Source organism: Dama dama, chromosome 5, assembly GCF_033118175.1.
Source record: "Dama dama isolate Ldn47 chromosome 5, ASM3311817v1, whole genome shotgun sequence".
Lineage (NCBI taxonomy): Eukaryota > Metazoa > Chordata > Mammalia > Artiodactyla > Cervidae > Dama > Dama dama.
The window spans coordinates 115,374,571-115,395,487 of NC_083685.1; the positions used below are offsets into that span (position 1 = coordinate 115,374,571).

At 48.8% G+C, this 20,917-nt stretch overlaps 1 protein-coding gene across 3 annotated transcripts in view; it reads left to right on the plus strand.

Annotated features, from left to right (window-relative positions):
- Positions 1-4,787: 4,787 nt before the first annotated feature.
- The window catches only part of MAPT (microtubule associated protein tau), a 119,708-nt gene continuing 103,578 nt past the window's right edge, over positions 4,788-20,917 (plus strand). For all 3 annotated transcript variants that reach the window (XM_061144285.1, XM_061144286.1, XM_061144287.1), the window contains exon 1: positions 4,788-4,906. The gene's annotated coding sequence lies outside the window, so the exon portion shown is untranslated. The remainder of the gene's footprint in view (positions 4,907-20,917) is intronic.

The window sequence follows — 20,917 nt, forward strand, 5'->3', positions numbered from 1 at the left end:
AATGTTTAGAATTTTATTTTTAATGATATTTCATGTATCTTAATTGCAATACTGCATTCTTTTTTGACATTTATTTATTTATTTTATTTTTGGTTGCCCTGCCCTGAGTCTTCATTCCTGCACGTGGGCTTTCTCTGTGGTGCAGGGGCTCTAGGGTACACGGGCTTCAGTAGTTGTGGCCCACAGGTTAGCTGTTCCACGGCATGTGGGATCTTCCCAGACCAGGGATCGAACCCCTGTCCCCTGCATTGGCAGATGGATTCTTATTGACTGTACCACCAGTGAAGTCCTAGAATTTTATTTTTAAATAAATATTTTATTTTTAAATAATGTATGCCATAAACTGCCTGGGTCGTACCTAACACCAAAGTTTTTCGTTTTGTTTTTTTGCATTTTTCCAATTTTGTTTGAATTTAATTTTAAAAGGTGGATTTTATTTTTATAGTAGTTTTAGGTTCAAAGAAAACTGAGTAGAAAATACAGAGTTTCCACAAACTTCCTGCCCCCTCCCACACACAGCATCACCTACCATCAACATCAGGCATCAGGGTGGTAACTCTGTTACAATCCATGAGACCTAAATTGATACATCATTATCACCCAAAGTCAGTTTACATTAGAGCTTTTAAAAAATTTATTTATTTATTATTTTTGGTGGCACCTCGTCTTTGTTGCTGTGTGCGGACTTTCTCTAGTTACGATGAGCAGTGGCTACTCGTCCTTGCGGTCTGAGGGTTTTTCATTGGTGGCTTCTCTTGTTGGGCAGCACAGGCTCTAGGCACACGGGCTTAAGAGTCGTGGTGCTCAGGCACGTGGGGTCTTCCTGGACCAAGGATCAAACCCATGCCCCCTGTATTGACAGGTGGATTCTTCTCCATTGTGCCACCAGGGAAGTCTTCCATTAGAGTTTACTCTTGGTGTTGTACATTCTGTCAATTTTGACAAATGTATGATGACCCAAATTTACCATTAAAACATCATACAGAATAATTTCACTACCCTAAAAATCCTCTTTGCCCCACTTCTTCCCCCTCAACACCTGACAACTATTGACCTTTTTACTATCTCTATAGGTTTGTCTTTTCCAGAATGTCATATAGTGGGGATCACACAGTGTGTATCCTTTGCAGATTGGTTAGCCCTCAATGTATAAGATCGATTAATAAGTCACTTGCAAATCACTATACTGAGAGCACCTTACAATCCTGGTTGTCACTGAATTCCCCACAGAAAGGAGGCATGTAAGTGTTTGTTGCAAGTATAAACAACCTCCTTCTCTAATTAAAAAAAAATTAAGACACTAATAATAGTACTTAAAACTTGGTATTAGTTAGAAAAAGAAGTGATAATGATATTCACTCTGAACCAAGAACAGCTTGTAAACAATAAAGTCAAGTACAACCTCCAGCCTATAGCCAGTGAGATGTGACTCAGATCTCAATATTTTGATAACTTAGGATTCTTTTCTTTTTCAGTTTTATTAAGATACAATTAACAGACTGCACAGTATAAGTTAGAAGTGTACAGCAGGGGTACTTCACTGGTGGGGTCAGTGGTTAAGAATCTGCTTTCCAATGCAGGGGATATGCCAGGTTTGATTCCTGGTTGGGGAATTAAGATCCCACATGCTGTGGGGCAACTAAGCCTGAGTGCTGCAACAAGAGAAGCCAGGCACCGCAGTGAAGGCCCAGGGCAGCCAAAATTTAAAAATTTTTAAATATGTATATATGTGTGTGTGTGTGTGTGTGTGTGTGTGTGTGTATATATATATATATATATAGAGAGAGAGAGAGAGGGATGATTACAACAATAAGTTTAGTTACAAAAAAAGTCTTTTTCCCTGTAGTGAGAACTTTTACTCTCTTAGCAGTTTTCAAACATACCAGGCAGTAGTGTTAGCTACAGTCATCACGTTGCACATTACTTCTTACTTCCAGAATTCTGACTACATCTTCCATAGAGTGGGATTTTGCCAGTGATAGCACAGTTTAAGTGAAAGTTAATGCTCAACTTGTTTTCAAGTTCTATATTTGAGGCACCCCTCTGAGAACTCCCCAAATCCCCTGACACTCCCCGAGGCAGGGAGATCCAGTACGACTGGGCAAAGTCAAGTATAAGGAGAGGCTGACCTCATGGCTCTGTTATGCCTTGTCCCTATTTCTGGGGCCCAGGATCATCCTCACTTTTTTGACAATAGAGCCACTCCGCTGAGTCACATGTAACTGAAACCCCCACCTGCAGTTTGTCCTGCTCCTTGTTGGAATCCAGAAAACCTAAACAAGGGGCAATGTTCTCAGCAGGATAATAGAGGGAAGAAGAGGTGGATAACAAGCATTCAGGAAATATAAAGACAGAAAGGAAAATATGGGCCTAAGCAATAATTACTGAGACGTAAGTCTAGAGAAATTAAGGCATGGATCGGCCTCCCTTTATATAATTGCAGTGTTTACAAATCTGCCTGTAGATCAACTCACATTTCAAATGCAACAGGGAACTGACATTTAGCGGAGTTTGGATGTTGTTCCTTTTGTATGGTGGAGCATTTGTCTGTAATGTTAATAACTAATTTTCTAATCTAGTTTATAGATATCACAGATAATCCCCTACGGTGGCTGTGAGAGAGGATGTAGGTGTCTCATCAAAGCATCTTGCCTAGGAAATTCCCTGGTGGTCTAGTGGTTAGGATTCAGAGCTTTCACTGCCATGGACCCAGGTTAAATACTGTAAGATGCATGACACAGTCACCAACAAACAAAAACCTTGCTGAGCACGCAGTTAGGCAGAACAAATGCCCTTCTTGTTGTTCAAATACTCCGCCAGGTTGGAAATATCCCTTCCACTGGAATGATTAGGGGAGGCTTTGGTAAAATTTGAACTAGGGTTTGAAAGTTAGGTATGATATTGGTGGATGGAGAAAGAGTAAGGACTTTGCAGGCAAAAGAGAACCCCAGAGGAAAGTAAGAGTTCAGTCAGGCAAGCTCAGTTGGCCATAGAGTAGATGAGAGAAAAAACTGGAGAGGACAGAGGCTCAGATGATGTGCTGGGGGGCAGAGCAGGGACTGGGGAAGGGGATGCACAGGAGTTTAAGGAGAAGGAGTTTAATTTCACTCATTGAGCAGTGAGAAGCAGGTGAGAAGGCAGGGTGGGCTGACATAGAAACAGAGAAGATCAGTAAGATCACTACATATTCAGAACCACAAAAATGGTCTTTAGGGTAAAGGTGGCAGTTGGAACAGCCAAAGGGTCAATTCTAGAGACTCAGAACTGAAGAAACTGCCTCCCATCTACACCATCCACTCAGTGCTCCCAGTAGAAAGTAATTAAACCCCTGTGAATAGACAATCTTTAGTTACTTTCTTTTTGTATTAATCTATAACATACAAGGGCTTCCCAGGTGGCACGAGTGGTAAAGAACTCACCTGCCAACGCAGGAGACGTAAGAGACATGGGTTCAATCCCTGGCTTGGGAAGATCCCCTGGAGGAGGGCATGGCAACCCACTCCACAATTCTTGCCTGGAAAATCCCATGGACAGAGGAGCCTGGTGGGCTACAGTCCATAGGGTCTCAAAAAGTCAGACACGACTGAAGTGACTTAGCACGTAATACACAACATTGCTTTGAAAAAAATGTGAGCTATGCAAATAAAAGCTTTAAGACAAATTCTTGTCCTTTTAGTACAAGACAGCAGTCCCCAAGCCCCCATACATTTAAAGCCTCCCACTGACTGTCAGGGCTTAAATTAGATGTTGGGGAGACCAGCTAAGGACAAAGCCTAGAGATTGGCTGACTGAGAGGATGAGAGCCTCCGGTCAGTTTCAATCTGAAGCAGTGTTATCCAAGTGAGAATCTCCAGCAGGCAATTAGAAATTCAGATCTCAAACTCTATACAGTGTAACAGTGTTTGACAAACAAGATAAAAATAGCTTTATATGTGAAAATGTTCTGTAACGCGGTAAGTGAAACTTCATCTAATTTAAGATTTTATTCTTAGGGTGAAGATAATAGATGTGAATAATCCCTGTTAAAACAAAAAAAACCAAAACCCTTCAAAACCTTGCACTACCTTATTACAACTGAGTTAGCCTTAACTCAGTTGTCTTAGCAAATTGAAGTAGATCTGCCAAGAATTCACGTTGATCAGTAACAAGAAAAGGTGAAAAGAAAGCAGATCCAAGGAAACTGATCTGCAACAAGGGGAATCATTTTAGAAAATTCAGGGGAGGGTCAGGGTGCCAGCAATAAGATGGGCAAGCCCGGGGAGGTTTTGAGGTCTGGGGTGGACGGACTGGAGGGATGGCCATATGGAAACCGCCCAGAACCTTCCCGAGATAGGACATCACTCCAAGACGTCAGGGGGGAAAAGGGGGCAGCGGACCTGGGGGCAGAGCACCCACCCCTTTCTCGACCCAGGGAGCAACTAAGCCACCCTCCCAAGGGAGGAGACCCCTCGGATAAGACAAAGGCTCCAACCGCGACAGGAGACCCAGAGTGCGCGTGCGCCAAGGAACGCGCGTGCGCGTTGCGGTCAGCGCCGCGGCCCAAGTCGTGGGAGGAGGGGAGACCCGGGACTGGAAGCGCCGAGAGGAGAGAGCAGGGAGGCGGGGAAGGGCCGAACCTTGGGGCGCTCGCGCGCGCCCACTGGTGGCCGGAGGAGAATATGCACACCGGGGCCTCACGGCCCGCCCCGCCCCTGGGGAGGCTCGCGCTCCCGCTGCTCGCGCCTGCGTCGCCCGCCGGCCGCTGGAGCGCGCCCTTTCCCCTCGTGCGCGCGCTCGCAGTCTCGGCCACCCACCAGCTCAGGCACCAGCAGCCGCGCCGCCGCCGCCGCCCACCTTCTGCCGCCGCCACCACAGCCAGTTTCTCCTCTGCCACCCTCTACTGTCCTCGCCCTCTGTCGACTATCAGGTAAGTGCGAGCCTCCGAAATCTGCCTCTCCGTCCTCCCGGCTGCACCTGCATACCGCCGCCCCTCGCCTCAGAGATGGGTTTCGTGAGGTGGGCATTGGTCGGGAGCCACGGCGACGGCCCCTCCTTGAGCCCTCTGCGCTCCGGCGCTGGGATTGGGGTGACTTGGAAGGGGACCCATGCAAGGGATGCGTGCGTGTGTGTGTATGTCCTGTTGGGGGGGGGGGGTGTCTATACGACCCGCTTCACGCGGACACGGCGGAGGTTGTGCCCACAGGGTGGGGCGCGGATGGCCGTGATCTGGGGGAGGGGGCTGCTATGCACGCTCGAACACCGTCTTTTGCCGCAATGGGCGTGTGACTCTGTGGGGGGTGGGTGGAGAGGGGTCCAATGACGACCCCCTAAACCTAACCTGTAATCCAATTTCTCTGCCTCGGTTTGCAGACAAGGTATTGATCGGTTTCTAGAAAAGATGACTCCCTGCCTGCCCCTGCCTGCCCCTCCCTACCCCTCCCCGGCCCTGATTCCAGCCGGGCTATCGCTGCCCTTGGTTTAAGGCGGTGGCCCACCCTCTTCTCGTTTTCCTCCTTCAGAAACCCGCAGGGGACATTTGGGGGCTGGGAGTGAAATCAGGGAGATGGGGAGGGGTCTTGGCGCTGTCACTTTAGTTGCCCTTCCCCCTGCGCGCGCCTGGCACCGAGACGCGAGCAGCGCAGTGCCCGAGAGGACGTAGTGCGCGGCTCCCAATGTGGAGGCTCAACAAGGCAGGGGTCCCCCGGACTTGGGATATGGAAGGACTTCGCAGCTGCAGATCCCGGCTCGAGGGTGCGCACAGCCGCAGCCCCGCACAGACCTGCTCAGGGGCGGCAGGTGCATTTCGGGGCGGGCCCCTTTCTCTGCGCTCTGCGCCGGGCGTCCGGCGTGTGCGCTCCCTGCCGGAGGCGCGGGGCTGGCGCGCAGGGCTCGCCCCTCACTGCGGCAGTGGGTGTGGACCCGGGTGGGCGAGGAGGGGGAGGGTAGGCTGTGCCTCCTCCCACTTCCACCCCTGCTTTTTTCCCCTCCGATCGCGAGGTGCCATCTTTTTGCGGTGTGTCACGTCTTTACAGTGCCATGCCAAGCCGGATGGCTGAGCTTTGGAGGACAGGGCGGGGACTGTCATTAAGGGGAGGGGGAGCAATTAGCGCTGAAATCTTGGCACTTTGCTGCATGGGTACCGGGGGCGTTCACCCGAGATCTTCCTCGGGGGCCTGACTGCTTTGTTTGTAGGGCTTACATGGTCTGTGTTGCCAGCCCTGATTTTTGGCTTTTATTCTATGAAGGTGTTTAACCAGAGCTCCCGCCTCTCCCCCCACCCCCGCTTTTTGCCCCTCATTTCCGAGCCTTTTGTTAGATCTCGGAGCTCGCCGGGGTCGAGGAACTCTAGTCCTCCCGGGGGGCACGCATGGACCGGGCGTGACCCCGCGCAGCCCCCTCCCAGAACCGGGGCGCGCGCCAGAAAGCCTCCGAGAGGCCGAAAGGGTGGGATCCGAGGTCCCTGCGCGCCTTGCCGGTGGCCGCAGAGGAAAGATGCCCCTCCCCATACCTGGAGCGTCCGGGGGCGACGCCCCACCAGACTGAGCACCGGAGACCCCCGATGGGAGCTCAAAGGCGGGGCCCCTCTTCGCTTCACGCCCTGTTGCTTTGCCAGGAGGGAGATTGTGAGGAGGGGGCAAGAGGTTTCCTCGGGTGCTGCGGGCCACACCCATTTTATTAAGAGGACTGGGGCGGGGGGACAGGGGAGAGGTTGTCAAGGAGACCACAGGAGCCGCGGGAATGGACCTCGGGGCGTTGACCCGCCCCTTCCGAACAGAGATTGTGAACCTGGGATAGATAAGGCCAGGCCCCGGCCCCGGCTCCTGGGGGGTGATGGAGGGAGACCTCCCCCCCAAACCCTGAACCCATGGCTCTTCTTATTGGACTCCGGTGGCTGCAGCCACCCAGACAGACATCTCTCGTGTTTTTATTATTACAGTCGAATTTTATTTTAGAACTGTGCGGGATTTTCTCTTATGAGTCCGAGTTCGCCGCCGCCTTGAAACCGGGAGGTGAGGATGGGGGAGGGGGCAGAGGGGGAGGGGGGAGGGGACCGAGAGGCGAGTACGGGCCCTGGCGAACACATCCGAGCCTCTCCTTCCTTCCATTTGCCGGATCCTGGCCGGCTTTCTGGTTAATTCTGTCTCTGGAAACTGGTGCGAGGGCGCAGCTCTGAGAAGGATGAGCATTTTAGGGGCCAAATCGTCTTCTCGAGCCGCGCAGATTTATCTGAATAGGTGGGGAATGACTTGGTTGGGGGTCGAGAGCCTGCCCGCGCCAGGCCGAACCTTCCCGTGTGGCTTCAAGATCGAAGCTGGTTTGGAGAGGTTCAAGGATCAATTCGAGCATCATCCCCGCCAATAGAGGGGGACGAGAGATTCTGATACCAGACAGAGCGAGGGTCTCGGAATGGCCCTGGAAACGGGGAGCCCGCGGCCACCGCTGCTTTGGATGGACCTGGGGCAGAGGTCATCTCCTGTCGGTTGGGGGAGAAAGAGCTGGCAGAGGCGAGTGCCTTTAGCCCAGTACTAGAAACAAAGTGCAGTACAAACGTCCGCGATTTTACTCTATTTTGCGGTGTTTTGGCGATTTGATGGGGCTCTGGGGTCTGCAAGGCCAGGAGGAGTTGTGAATAGGGGAATCTGGGGGCCAGGAGATGGCCCTTCCTACGCTGATCCAGAAACTCCATCCCTGACTCTGGGCGCGCTTGCCTACCTGGGATCTCCAGGGATGCCCCGTTTGCGCCCACGCTCCGACGCTGAAGCGCTGAGCCAGCCGCTGCATCAGGGTTTCCCGGCACAGATTCGAGGGCCATCGACTCCTGTCCCGGAATCTCCAGCAGGTGGGGGCTGTTTTAAGTCCGGAAGGCCTGCTTGACGTCAGGCACTCGGGACCATGGGCAGGTCTCTGGCTGGTATGGCTTGGGATGGTTTAGGGGACCTGGGACAGAGACTGCCGGCCTGCCCCTCCGGGCCACTCGACTTCGGGCTCAGCAGGACAGCTTCGGGTTTTATCTGATCCTTGTCCCTCCAACTGACCTGTCCGACAACAAAAAGAGAAATTCCTTTCCTACCATAATTAAAGTATCCTTTTGTGTTTTATGATGCTGCTTATGTTTGCCCGATAAGAGTTGCCTTTCCATTCCTCCATCTCCAAACCTTCCCCTAAATAAATAGCACACCTCCTCCCAGCGACCACTCCAGAGTGACTCTAGAAGCTAATCAATTTCTTGACCAACATTTGCTTCTATAACAGGTTATGTGTACTGCAATAACCTGGCTTGATTCTGGGGGTTCAACTTTGGACAGTTTGAGAGAGACACTTGTCAGCTTTGCTGGTTTGGGGAATGAATGGCAGTCATGGCCGTCTGACCTCCTCTGCACATCTCAGAAGGGTGTGGCTTTTGAGTGGTTTCTAGTATCTGGCACAGATCCCCTGACAGGAACAAAAGAAATGGATTATTCCCACAAATCACAAGAAAAAAAAGTACAGTCAGTTTGATTGAAGAAGGGTCAGATTTATTCCAGTTGGGAAAAGAGCCTCTTCTTTTGAACATGCCCTTTGACCCACATGCTCTTTGAGAGCTGTGGCAGCCTGGAGATGCTACAGGATTGGGGTGCCCTTTGTTTAGGCTGAATTTTCCTTCTGCCCTTTTAACCTCAGTTCATGAAGCCCATTTGTGGGAAGTTTAAGAAACTGTGTTTTATTCCACCTTCCCTCAGCATTTATGTATATGATTTGGGTGGCTCCACAGATATGTACATGAACATATGTTGGTTTTTAATTCAATTAGATTGTGCCTTCAATTTAGTTAATTAGTATCTTCCTTAGGCTCACCTTGAAAAAGAATCGCTCAAAAACAAACAAAAACACCCTCAGGAGCTTAATACAGTGCTAGACACACAGCAAGTCTTTGGGCCATGCTCATTTAACAAATAAATGAATAAAATGGGAAATGCAGGTCGAACAAGGTGGTGAAAAGAAAGCAGAATGGGAGGAGGGCCTTATTCGAGGTCATGACATCAAGAAGTCTTGGGGGCCAATACAATACTGCAAAGCAATTATCCTTCAACTAAACATAAGTAAATTTTAAAAAAGAACTTTGTGGGGGACTTCCCCTGTGGTCCAGTGGCTAAGACATGGAGTTCCCAATGCAGGGGTTCGATTCCTGGTCAGGATCTAGGTCCCACATGTCACAACTGAAAAATCCCACACGTGGCAACTAAGACCTGGTGCACCCAAATAAATGGATATTTTTTTAAAAAAAGAAATTTGGGAGATAAATACAATCCAGTTTGTCCCCTGCTGCCCTGTGTCAAAATGACACCCAGAACGCTGGCCAAGCCCCTCGGTGCACCCCACACCCTCCCCGCCCCCCCTCTTCCCCGCCTTCCCCCTTTTGCTGCCTGTGCTTCCCAGCCTGGTCCCCACCGCTCACTTTACCTTCATTTGCCAGACGGGCCGACAGGGGAGAGACCAGACCACAGGGGAGAGACTCCCCCTGGGGTAAGGAAGACCCTGCCCCACCACCTCGTGCAGGGGGTCAGAGGGTCAGAGAGGGGAAAGCCCCTTTGCCTCTGCTCCTTCTTCCTCCCATTTTTCATCATTCCACTTAGAGGACCCCCAACCCCGCCACACCCCCAGAAAATCCCCCCGACCAACCATTCCTAACTTGCCAGCCGAGGCGCTTCCGCTAGACTTGGAGCTGGCATGGGAGGGGCATTTCAGCAAGTGAGGGGAAGAGAACACCCCGGCGTCAGTGGGCAGCAGCAAAAGGAGGAATCCAACGTTCAGCTGGGACTGTCAGTGGCCTTCCTATAAAACAGTGGTTCTCAACCCCTGGGGCCACTGGGATGTCTAGCGGCACTTTTTTATTTCCACAACTGGGTGGTGGGTGCTACTGGCATCTAGAGGATAGAGGCCAGGGATGCTGCTGAACAAGGCCCAGAGTGCCTCCGAGACCTGGCCGCAAAAGTCCTAGAGCCAGGGTTGAGAAGCCCTGCTACAGAAACACTGTTACCCTGGCACCATCATCTTAATGGCATCTTATGGGGCTTCCCTCATAGCTAGTTGGTAAAGAATCGCCTGCAATTCAGGAGACCCTGGTTTGTTTCCTGGGTCAGGAAGATCCACTGGAGAAGGGATAGGCTACCCACTCCAGTATTCTTGGGCTTCCCTTGTGGCTCAGCTGGTAAAGAATCCACCTGCATTGTGGGAGATCTGGGTTTGATCCCTGGGTTGGGAAGATCGGCTAGAGAAGGGAAAGGCTACCCACTCCAGTATTCTGGCCTAGAGAGTTCCATGGACTATACAGTCCATGGGGTCGCAAAGAGTCGGACACGACTGAGCGACTTGCACTTGCACTTTCATGTTCCTTGAGTATTTTCTTGGAGTCCCTGTTCTAAGTGCTCCCTAGGGTATGCGCTCAGTGGTGCCCGGCTCTTTGCCACCCCATGGACTATAGCCCACCAGGCTCCTCTGTCCATGGAATTATCCTGGCAGGAATTCTAGAGTGGGTTGCTATTTCCTCATCCAGGGGATCTTCCCGCCCCAGGGATCAAACCCAGGTCTCTGCACTGGCAGCCGGATTCTTTACCACTTGGGCCACCTGGGAAGCCCAGGTGCTCCCCAGAGATTACCCCCATTTAATCCCCACAAGAACCCCTTTATGTAGGCAGGTTCCGTTATCTCAGTATTATATACGGGGAAACTGGAGTACAGAGAGGTTTAGTAACTCACTAAAGGTCACACAGCCAGTGAGTAGTGGAGCTGAGTGCCTGACAGTAGACTCCTCCCCTATTCAGCTGCACGTGGGCTTAATAGGTGACTGTGGGTTAGAGGAACCCAAGCACAATCTATAACATTGACCCAGTGGAATATTCTAATTCCAAAACCACTGACTTACACATGAACTTTTGTAAGAGTCTGTAATTGGAGCACAGCCTAAAGCTCGGAATTTCGGCTTTGACAAATGAAACAAGGGTTTCACTCAACCTCTGTGCCTCTGTTTATAAAACAGGGAAAATACCCTGGGGATCTTAAACCTCTTCCCCACAAATCCAGGATATCGGGACTTCTCGGTTATACAAAGGAATAGCCAGGCCTTTTGGGCTCAAAGAAGGCTGGAAATCAAGATTAGGGGATCGTGACATAGACTCAGCTATGGTCAAAGTCAAGTTACTGAAGTTTTAGGGACATCTGATCCCCATCTTAGGTTCTGCACCTTGGAGAGGTTGAAGCTTTAGCAGTTGCCACTGGGACCCAGCTCTGAGCCTGTGGGTGTGAGAGGCGTGGGGTGGGCATAGGAAGGACTTCAGGCAAGAATCTCAGTCCCCCTCAGCAAAGACGGGCCCAGGCTCTGCAGTAAATATTCTGTCACGCTGTGGTGTAGAGGGGCGACCTGGAATCCTCCATCCACAAGACTCACTGCCGCTCTACCCAGCTACGATCCTGCTGCTTCGCGCAGCCCCCTGTGTGGATGATTGGACACATACCACACACTCTGACTGTCTTCTGTTCCCTTGCCAAAGGGATTGCTGTCCAAGACTTCTTTTCCTGTCTCAGGTGCCACGCTCCTGCCAGATTCCTTCTCTGCATAGATGGTCCCCACCTGAGTGCGAGGAGACAGTTTGAGGCCAGCTCGGGGTGGTTTTTGAGCTTTGAGGGTTCTTTGATTAGGAAACATTTCATGGTGCAGTGGTAAAGAATCTGTCTGCCAATGCCAGAGACACAGGAGACACGGGTTCTATCGCTGGATCAGGAAGATTCCCTGGAGTAGGGGATGGCAACCCACTCCGGCATTCTTGCCTGGGACATTCCATGAACAGAGGAGCCTGGCTGGCTATAGTCCATGGGGTCGCAAAAGAGTCAGACACGACTGAGTGAGCATAAGCACAGTTTAGGGGTAGGAATCAGCTTCCACAAAATGCCAGCTTGAATGACCTCCAGGTGGATTATCTCAGATTGTTTTCGCTTGGTTGAGATTTCAATGGGCTCTGCACCTGCCCTGATCAGGAAGACTCAGACTTAATCCCCAAGAAATGCATTCTTGTGCCTCAGCTATTCAAGGAAGGTTTGTGAGTGCCTGGAGGGCAGATGCTGGTTTTCCCTGGGCAGGTTCCCCAGCTCAGGACAGTGGCTTGCATGTAGAAGCTGCAGGTTTGCCCTAATGGTTGAGGATGGGGGCTCGAATCAGAACTCCTGGGTGCAAATCCCCCTTCCCTGCTCACTGCAAGCCCTAAGCTGGGTTGTTTAGCCTCTTAGAGAGGTTTTTTTCTTGTTTGTAACTTGGGGTACAATAGTACCTATCTCGCCTGTTGCTGTGGGTTTTAAGTGGAGTGATGTAGTGCTTAGCCCAGGGCTCGGCACATAATTGCTCATTAAATGGCTTCATGACCAGCAGCAGCCTTTGAGTAGACTCTTGTGATTGGATGAAGGTGCAAAGGCTCCAACTGACCCTGATGATGGAGAATCAGTTGAAACAGATATATTGTTACACTGAGTGGGGATCAAGATAGGAGAAGTAGGCTGTCCCATCTGGAACCAGGCAAGTGGTGTCGTTTGAATGGAAGTGAAGCCCCCCTGGAAAATCGCACACACCCATGTGTCAAGGCACACACAGAACTCTTGCCATAGGCAAGCAGAATGACTTATGATCTGTTGTCCCTGCTTCTGCCCTCTTCCTTCCTGAAATCCACTGCACACCAGGAATAGGCTGTGTACCGTCCACACCGGCCTGAACTGAACCGCCCTCTCTCCCACCAACCTGGGACTACTGGTGAGCCGGCTTAGCAGGTCGCCGGCTTCCCTGATAGCTCAGTTGGTAAAGAATCCACTTTACCAATGGAGACCCAGTTCAGCTCCTGGGCCAGGAAGATCTGCTGGAGAAAGTATAGGTTGCCCACTCCAGTCACCCACTCTTGGGCTTCCCTTGTGGCTCAGCTGGTAAAGAATCTGCCTGCAACACCGGAGACCTGGGTTTGATCCCTGGGTTGGGAAGATCCCCCTGGAGAAGGGAAAGGCTACCCATTCCAGTATTCTGGCCTGGAGAATGCCATGGACTATATAGTCCATGGGGTCTCAAAGAGTCAGACATGACTGAGCGACTTTCACTTCACTCCAATATCTTACTGTTCACTCATTGCATAAAAAGTGAGCACAGATGAGACTGAAAGCAACAGAACTAATGGACGGCAGTGCAGGAGAGAGATTACAAATAAAATAATGAAGCAGCCCTGAACTTGGTAAACTCAGAAGCAGGCTGATTCATGGCGGCAGCTGAGAGTTAAGTAGAAAAAATGTTAAATAAAGCAAACTTGACATATTTTGAATCCAGGGAACCCCAAGCATCCAATAACCAGAGTTCTATCTGAATTAATAAATCTGATTTAAGAAGGCTTCTTGGGAATTCCCTAGCTGTCCAGTGGTTAGGACTCCATGCTTTCACTGCTGAGGGACCCTGTTCAATCCCTGATCAGGGAACTAAGATCGCACAAGCTTTCTTTTCAGTGTGGCCAAATAAATAAATAGAAGAAGCCTTCTTATCATAGCTCAGACAGTAAAGAATCTGCCTGCAGTGGAGGAGACCCGGGTTCAATAGCTGGGTCGGGAAGATCCCCTGGAGAAGGGAATGGCTACCCACTCCAGTATTCTTGCCTGGAGAACTCCATGAACAGAGGAGCCCACTCCATGGGGTTCCAAGACTCAGACTCCCCGAGCAACTAACACCTTATCCATGAAAGTCATAATACATTTTTTTCAAAAGTCATTAAATCAGAAAATCATAAAAAAATGATACATATATTTTTCAGACATTTAACTTAACCAGATAGTTGTCATTCCCACCTCCGCATCTTTTGCTGTAGGGTCCAGGCCTCTTGGTGTTTGGGTCAGCTAGCTGGAGTTCCTTGTCTTTTTGGCCTAAGCAGCACCTGTAATGCATTGCCTAGGATTTCCAGCCATAGGAATGAGGGGTCACACTGTGTGTAATCTGAATGTGGAGTCTGTCTAGAGTCTTACTATATTTTTCCACAATCTTTGACATCCTGTTTGACAGCTTAAAAATTACTCATCTTTATGAAATCTCTCCAAAGTATTCAACTTGATTATCTTAAAGCCAGTGAATGATTTTCAGAATTCATCTTTCATTTAACACTTGAATGTAATCAGCTTGCACCATATTTAAGTGGTGTGACTATTGTAACAAATATGATGGACCTGGTAGGTTGACTGTGGTAGGATGAGGCCCTGGCTGTGGACATCAGGCCCTGGAGACTCAGCCTTGAATATTTACCTCCTTCATTTCTACTTCTTACATGGTGTCTGGCAGGAGAGGGCCTGCTGTGGAGACTATTGTGTCTTCCCTGCATCTCCTGCCTGACTTCCAGGACTAGCGTGGCACTTGGAATTCATTCCCATAGGATCCCTACTTAAGGGGATGTTGCAAAATTCTCCCCATAAAACTCAACATAAATTTAAATTTTCTTTACCATGTTAATTCTCCTTAGTGAGGGAGTTTTAGATCAAGGTCCAGCAGTTTTAAAAAGCATTTTTAAATCAGCACATTTGAATTAAATCTGAAGACATTGATAATGATGTTTCATTCATGGGTCTCCCTTTGGTCCTGTCTGCTCCGCTGCTAAATCAAGCATCAAAGAGAAGAAGGACATGAATTATCTCTGGTCCCAGCTGCAGGTTTTCTTTCCAGCCTATGGCCTAGTTTTCTGGTTTCCCTGGAAGGGTGGGTGATACTGTCTTGAGGCCTAAGCCTGCTACAAAAAGCCTCAGGAGGCACTTTCATCCTTGTGTCCTCCTCCTCAGGACACAAAAGATATCAGAAGACCCCTGAGTCTACAGCTGCCTGTGATGTGATCCACAGCCAATATAATAATGCCAAGAAGGGAGTGGCAGAAAGGACCAATTCATGGAATCATGGAACTGTGCCCCTCCCCCAGGATAAATGACAGCCCTTCCCCCTGAATTAGAACCAGAATTCTAAATTTTGTGTCAACAGAGTTGTCTTGGATCAAATCCAGTTCTGTCATTGATTTACAGAGCATTTCAGAGATGCTTATTTCCAATTGTTCTTGATTGGACAATGATACCAAACTACTGTCTTACCTCATTCCCTCTAATGATCTCAAAAGGTTTATTGGCTAATTAATAATCTAAAGGACTTCCATGGTGGTCCAGTGGTTAAGACTCTGTGCTTCTGATGCAGAGGGCATAGGCTTGATCCCTGATTGGGAAAGTTTTCTCATGCCTTGCAGTGTGGCTGAAAAAACAAAACAAAACTATAAAACTCTTTGAAGAAAACAGAGGATAAAAGCTTCACAATATAGCATTCATCAATGACTTCTTAAATATGATACCAAAAGCACAATAAGCAAAAGAAAACATTGACAAATTAGAACTCGTGAAAATTAAAGGAACCAAATAAATAATATAGGCTTAAGCGCCCAAGGAAAGGTTACAGTTTACAGAATCTCTTTGGTTTTATATTTAAATATGAATATTCATTACCTTATTTATGTCTGAGTGTTTTATATTGGGTTTGCTGAAAACTGGTACAACTTTCAGTGCTGGTATTGGTAATGTGTCAGAATTTAAATCAACATAAGAGTCGAACACAACTAAAGCGAGTTAACACACATACATGCATGCATGCACACATTGATAAGTCAAGCAAAAGTTGTCTATAAAACTGAAATAATTGTATATAACCTGCTACCCTGGGGCATGATAATCTTCATGGTTTGCTTCATATGAAACCTGTCCCTTTCAAAGCTGCCACTTGCCAAGAATCACCAGGAATAGCTGTTTGGAAGAGTCGCCTGCCCTTCTGCTGTTCATTTTCTGCCTTGTCTATTTGCTAAAAACAGGAATTCTATGCTGGCCCCAGCCCACGGCACAGCAGTTCAGCTTCTGCCTCTGCTATCTCCATGAGACCGGCTTAGAAACAAAGGATTTCTCAAAACATCCCCAAATCCCCTTAAATAATGCACTGATCATTCACAGACTCACCTGAATCTTCTCTAAACCTATTTAATCTTTTCCCCAGGGTTAATCTTGTGGGGACGATGGACCCTCTGTGGGTCTCTCCCCTGGGCTCATTTCTTCCTGCTCTAGGTCCGAAGGTCCTCCCTTCTTAGCAGCCAGGAGTGGTGGCAGCCCTCTGTTCCCTGCAGAGTATTAATGCAGATGGAATACATTGAAATAAATCCCTTTCAATGTCACTAAAGCGCTATAAATAATTATGAACCAATGGCTTGATGTCTCATGAGAAATGCAGAGGAAAATTTTTTTTAACTGGCAGGATTCATGTTATAATCTGACAATCTGGGCCAAGCAAAAATCTTTTTAAAACATCTCCTTATCTACCAGCGAGACTGAATTCCAAAAGTTAAGCATCCTTTATTTTGGTGGTGGTTGGAGGGTGGGGGGGGGTGGTCTGTTGTCACCCACTGCTTGGGCTTACCCAGCCCTGAGTGTAATTGCAACCTTCCTGTTTATCTACCAGTTGTGGCCATAATTAAGATTCTCTGGTTCCACGCTCCCAATGCAAGGGGCCCAAGTTCGATCCCTGCTCAGGAAACTGGATCCCACGTACTGCAACTAAGACCCAGTGCAGCCAAATAAGCCAATAAGCAGAACAAATAAACTTTTTTTTTTTTTAAAAAGATTCCCTGGAGGGTCAAGTCCCTGGAAGGAATTCCCTGGAGGTGCAGCGGATAGGAATCTACCTCCCAATGCAGGAGACACGGTTTTGATCCCTGGTCTGGAAAGATCGACCCCACATGCCTCAAAGCAACTAGGCCCATATGCTGAAACTACTCAAGCCTGTGCACCCTACAGCCCATGCTCCTCAGCAGGAGACTAGCTCCTGCTAGCCACAACTAGAGAAGGCTCTGGTTCAGCAACGAAGACCCAGCACAGCCAAAATAAATAAATAAAAAGGGTTCCTGGAATTCCCTTGCAGTCCAATGATTAGGATTTGGCATACTTTCACTGCCAAGGGTCTGGGTTCAATCCCTGGTCAGGGAACTAAGAGTCAGGGAATTAATATCCCACAAACCAAGAGTTTTGGCAAAAAGGAAAAAATTTCCTGAACCTTCGTTTTTCCATTTGTAAAATGGGGATTATTCAGTCTTCCTTCTGAGAATGGACAATAATGTGGACTTTCTTCTCACTGGGTAATCACAGAAGTAAAATACAACCATCTTGGAGAACTCCTTTGAGCTTTTCAGAAAACAAGTGCTGCAGGGATAAGGGTTAGGGCGCCTCCTGAGAGCCACAGTCCAGCACCTGATCTGAAGTCTCTCTCGGGCTGAGCCTGGCAGGGTAAAGCGGCTGCCACCCGCTCTCTCCTTTAGCACCAACCAGGTACAGACTGCTTCCCAGGGGTGAGCGCCCAGTCATCTGGGTCTGAGCCTGAATGCATGGACAGCCAGCCACAGTCCAGCTTGTACTGGTCTCATCTATCCCTTCTTTGCAGGGGAAGCTGAAAGCCAGGTGCAGGACAGTGGGTGGGGTGGCTTTAGTATGACCTCAAGTGATATCCCACCCTGCCAGTGCCCCCTTCTTGGAGAGGGGCTGGGACCTCCTGGGCTCATGCTGTGACCCTCAGAGGGAATTAATTCCCTGGGAGCCTTTCTGTTTCCTCCCAGGTTTTCAGTTTCCTCCTAGTCAAACAGGGACTTGGTGCCGAATCTCATATTCTAATTATGCCCTGGGGCAGCCTCTTCCCGCCAGTGTGTTTAGCGCGTGCCAGGAATCGATTAAGGCAAGAGTGATTAAATTAAAGGCTGGAGTTGACTTTGATGGTATAATATTCTAATGGCTATTTGGTGGCAAGAGGCATGGTGCAGGCTCATTAATTGAACACTTGCACTTGGAATTTGAATTGAGCTGGAGCTGGGCTGCAGTCTATTTGCTTTTGCCCTGGGAATGGAGGATTTTTTTTTTTTTCCATGCAAATAGACTGGGAAGTATTGGTATTTCCAGGCTGGTTTGCTGCCCCCACCCTGACAACAGCCTGGCTTCTCTAATGAGTGGCTAGCCTTGACCATACTTAGTGTCCCTACAGCGTCTGCTTTTGTTTGCTGTCCCCAAAGTTGTCCTCCCTGTGCCATAGTCCCATCCACTTTGCTCCTTGGAACCTGCCATCCTCCAGTCCCCGTGTGGCAAAATATGGAGTCTTACACTCTTCTTCCCACCATATCCTGGAACAGACTTAACTATCAGTTTCTTCCTCTACATCACTTGGATCTGCTCCTCCTTTTCCAATCCATCTATTCCAGTGCTAAAAGAAACATCCGCCTTATCATTTCACCCCTGGATCATTGTGAAAATGATAATGAATTGCTATCGAGTTCAGTTCTGAAATTGACGCCCAATCCCTTTGGCAGGCCATTGCCAAACTCCTCTTCCCAGAGCAGCCCTGTCATCTGCCCTGCCCCCATCCAAGCATGAGTCCACGATTGCCTCTTCTGTCCCTTGCTGAGCCGGGCCCCACCTCTCGCTGCCCGCCCGCCTCCACATGCCACAACTTGGCCTCCCTGTCTAGTCCTACTGGTCCAGCCCCACCTCGGGCCAGCCTGCCTCTCGGCTTCTTTGTACACATCATGCCCTTTCTGCTCCTAGCTTACCTGTGGTACCTTTGTTGAGAATGTCCCCTCTCCCTTCTGCTCCCCCTCTTTAAGTCACCCTGACCTTCCCTGATCACTGTCTTCCCTGAAAACTGCCTCTGGCTACTGCGCTCCACAAGATCCCAACATCAACACATTTCATTTCTCAGCAGTCCTCAGCACCACAGTGGTTAACTTAATTATTTTCCTTCTTGTCTGTACTGCTCTCATCTTTCCACAGGTGATATGTCCTCTGAGGGCGAGTCTTGCGTCTTGTGTGACTTTCCTGCTCCCCTGGGTGTCTTGCCCAGTCACAGAGCTGGGCACATGCAAAGCTCAAAATAATTACCCTTGGTTCATGCAGCTGGATACTAATAAATCAAACAGGCTGATGTCAGATGAGTTTTACCTGTTTAAAGTACCTTCTCCACCTCCTAGTACATGGTTCTGTTGTTCTACAGACTTGAAAATAAAAGTCATACTTCCTTTGACATATTCTAAAATTTCTACTTTGCCTTACTTGGTTCAGGCCAACTTAACTGTTAGTCCATTATTTTGCTATACAAAGATGCTGATAATAATGGTAGCAGCAGGTATCTTTATTAAAAATATTACTGCATTTAACCTTCACTCCTCTATGAGGCAGGGCTTACCACCCTCATTTTGCAGAGGAGCAGACCAAGGTTCAGAGAGTTCACAGCTGGGGAGACAGCCAGATGGTGCCCCAGTCCAGGACCTTGTCTTGCTGTCTCCAGGTAGGTCCTCAGAGCCCCTGACCCTCCGCCTCTGATTCCATTCTTCATGCCAACAGACATGTCTTTAGTGCTAATGACCAAGGAAGTCATGCCTTCCAGCCTTCGTGATCCAGTCATATGTAACATGAGCCCAGAGAAAATATTTAAGACTAAAAGCTAGCCTCTAAACTGGGCTGTTGCTTCATGACTCCAGTGACGGCAGAACCAAATTTAGTGTCGTGGGCAGGTCCACACTTATCAAATAGTGAAGCTCATTTTTCTTTCAACTTGAAAAATGTTCACACTCACCATTTCCATTGAGGGGTAGGTGGGACCAAAAGACTGGAAAGTGTGGTCCCAGAGGAACCCTGGGGTATAGACTCAGGAGGGAAAATGACATTCAGGTTCCCAGGCAGTGATCCCAGGGACGAATTTAATTGAATGTGGGTGGTTTCCCTGGGCAGACGAAGTAAGTCCCTGCTGTTAGGGAAAAGGATCTCAGTGGTGGAGGGGAGGCAGACCTATATCCCAAGCCACCCAGGGGTACTGCCCGATCCCCCTTAGTCAGCAATCCACTTTATTTCCCCCCAGGTCTCCACTGTGGCTCAGACTAAAAAATCCACCTGCAGTGAGGGAGACCTGGGTTTGATCCCGGGGTTGGGAAGATCCCCTGGAGAAGGGAATGGCTACCCGCTCCATTATTCTTGCCTGGAGAATTCCATAGACAGAGGAGTCTGGCAGGCTACAGTCTATGGGGTCACAAAGAGTCGGACACAACTGAGTGACTGAGCACACACACAGGTCTCCAGTGTGGCTCACTTTCTAGAACCAGGAAAAGGGAGGGGGACCAGAGAAGGGAGGGACACACACCAGTGAGGCCGGGGTCACATGTACCACATTATTTAGCATCTGCAACCTCACCAGGCACTTTGATGATGTTGAAATACATTCCCCACAGCCACCCTGCCATCTACCTATGACAAGAATCAGTTCTCAGTTCTGTTCTTGCCTCCCACATTCTCCCCCAAATTAAAAAAAAAAAAAAAAAACACTAGCTATAAAGCCAAGATACCATATGTGAGATCCCGCCCTAGTTTCTGTTCTGTTGTGTTTTTTTCCCCAGAGAAGGGACAGGGATCATTTCAGTCTATAAATTGTTTCAAGGGTGAGTAGTAAATGTTTCTTCAAGAATGTTCTTAAGCGGACTTCCCTGGTGATCCAGTGGCTAAAACTCTGCACTCCAGTGCAGGAGACCCGGGTTCAATTCAGGGTCAGGAAACTAGATCCCACATGCCACAACTAAGAGTTTGCATGTTACAGTTAAAGATCTTGAATGCGGCAATGAAGGTGGAAGATCATGTGTGCTGCAACTATGACCTGGTGCAGCCAAATAAACAACATAAAAAATATTTTTTGAAAAAAGAGAAAGAAAATTCTTAAAAGGACCCCAAACTGAAAGATGGAGTACATGATGGTACTCAGCACTGGACTCGGTCCTGGTTAGTTCCATGGTTCTGGACAGAAGCTGAGGGATGTGGCCCCTTTTCACATGGCCCTGGATGCAAAGCTAGGAGCACAGGA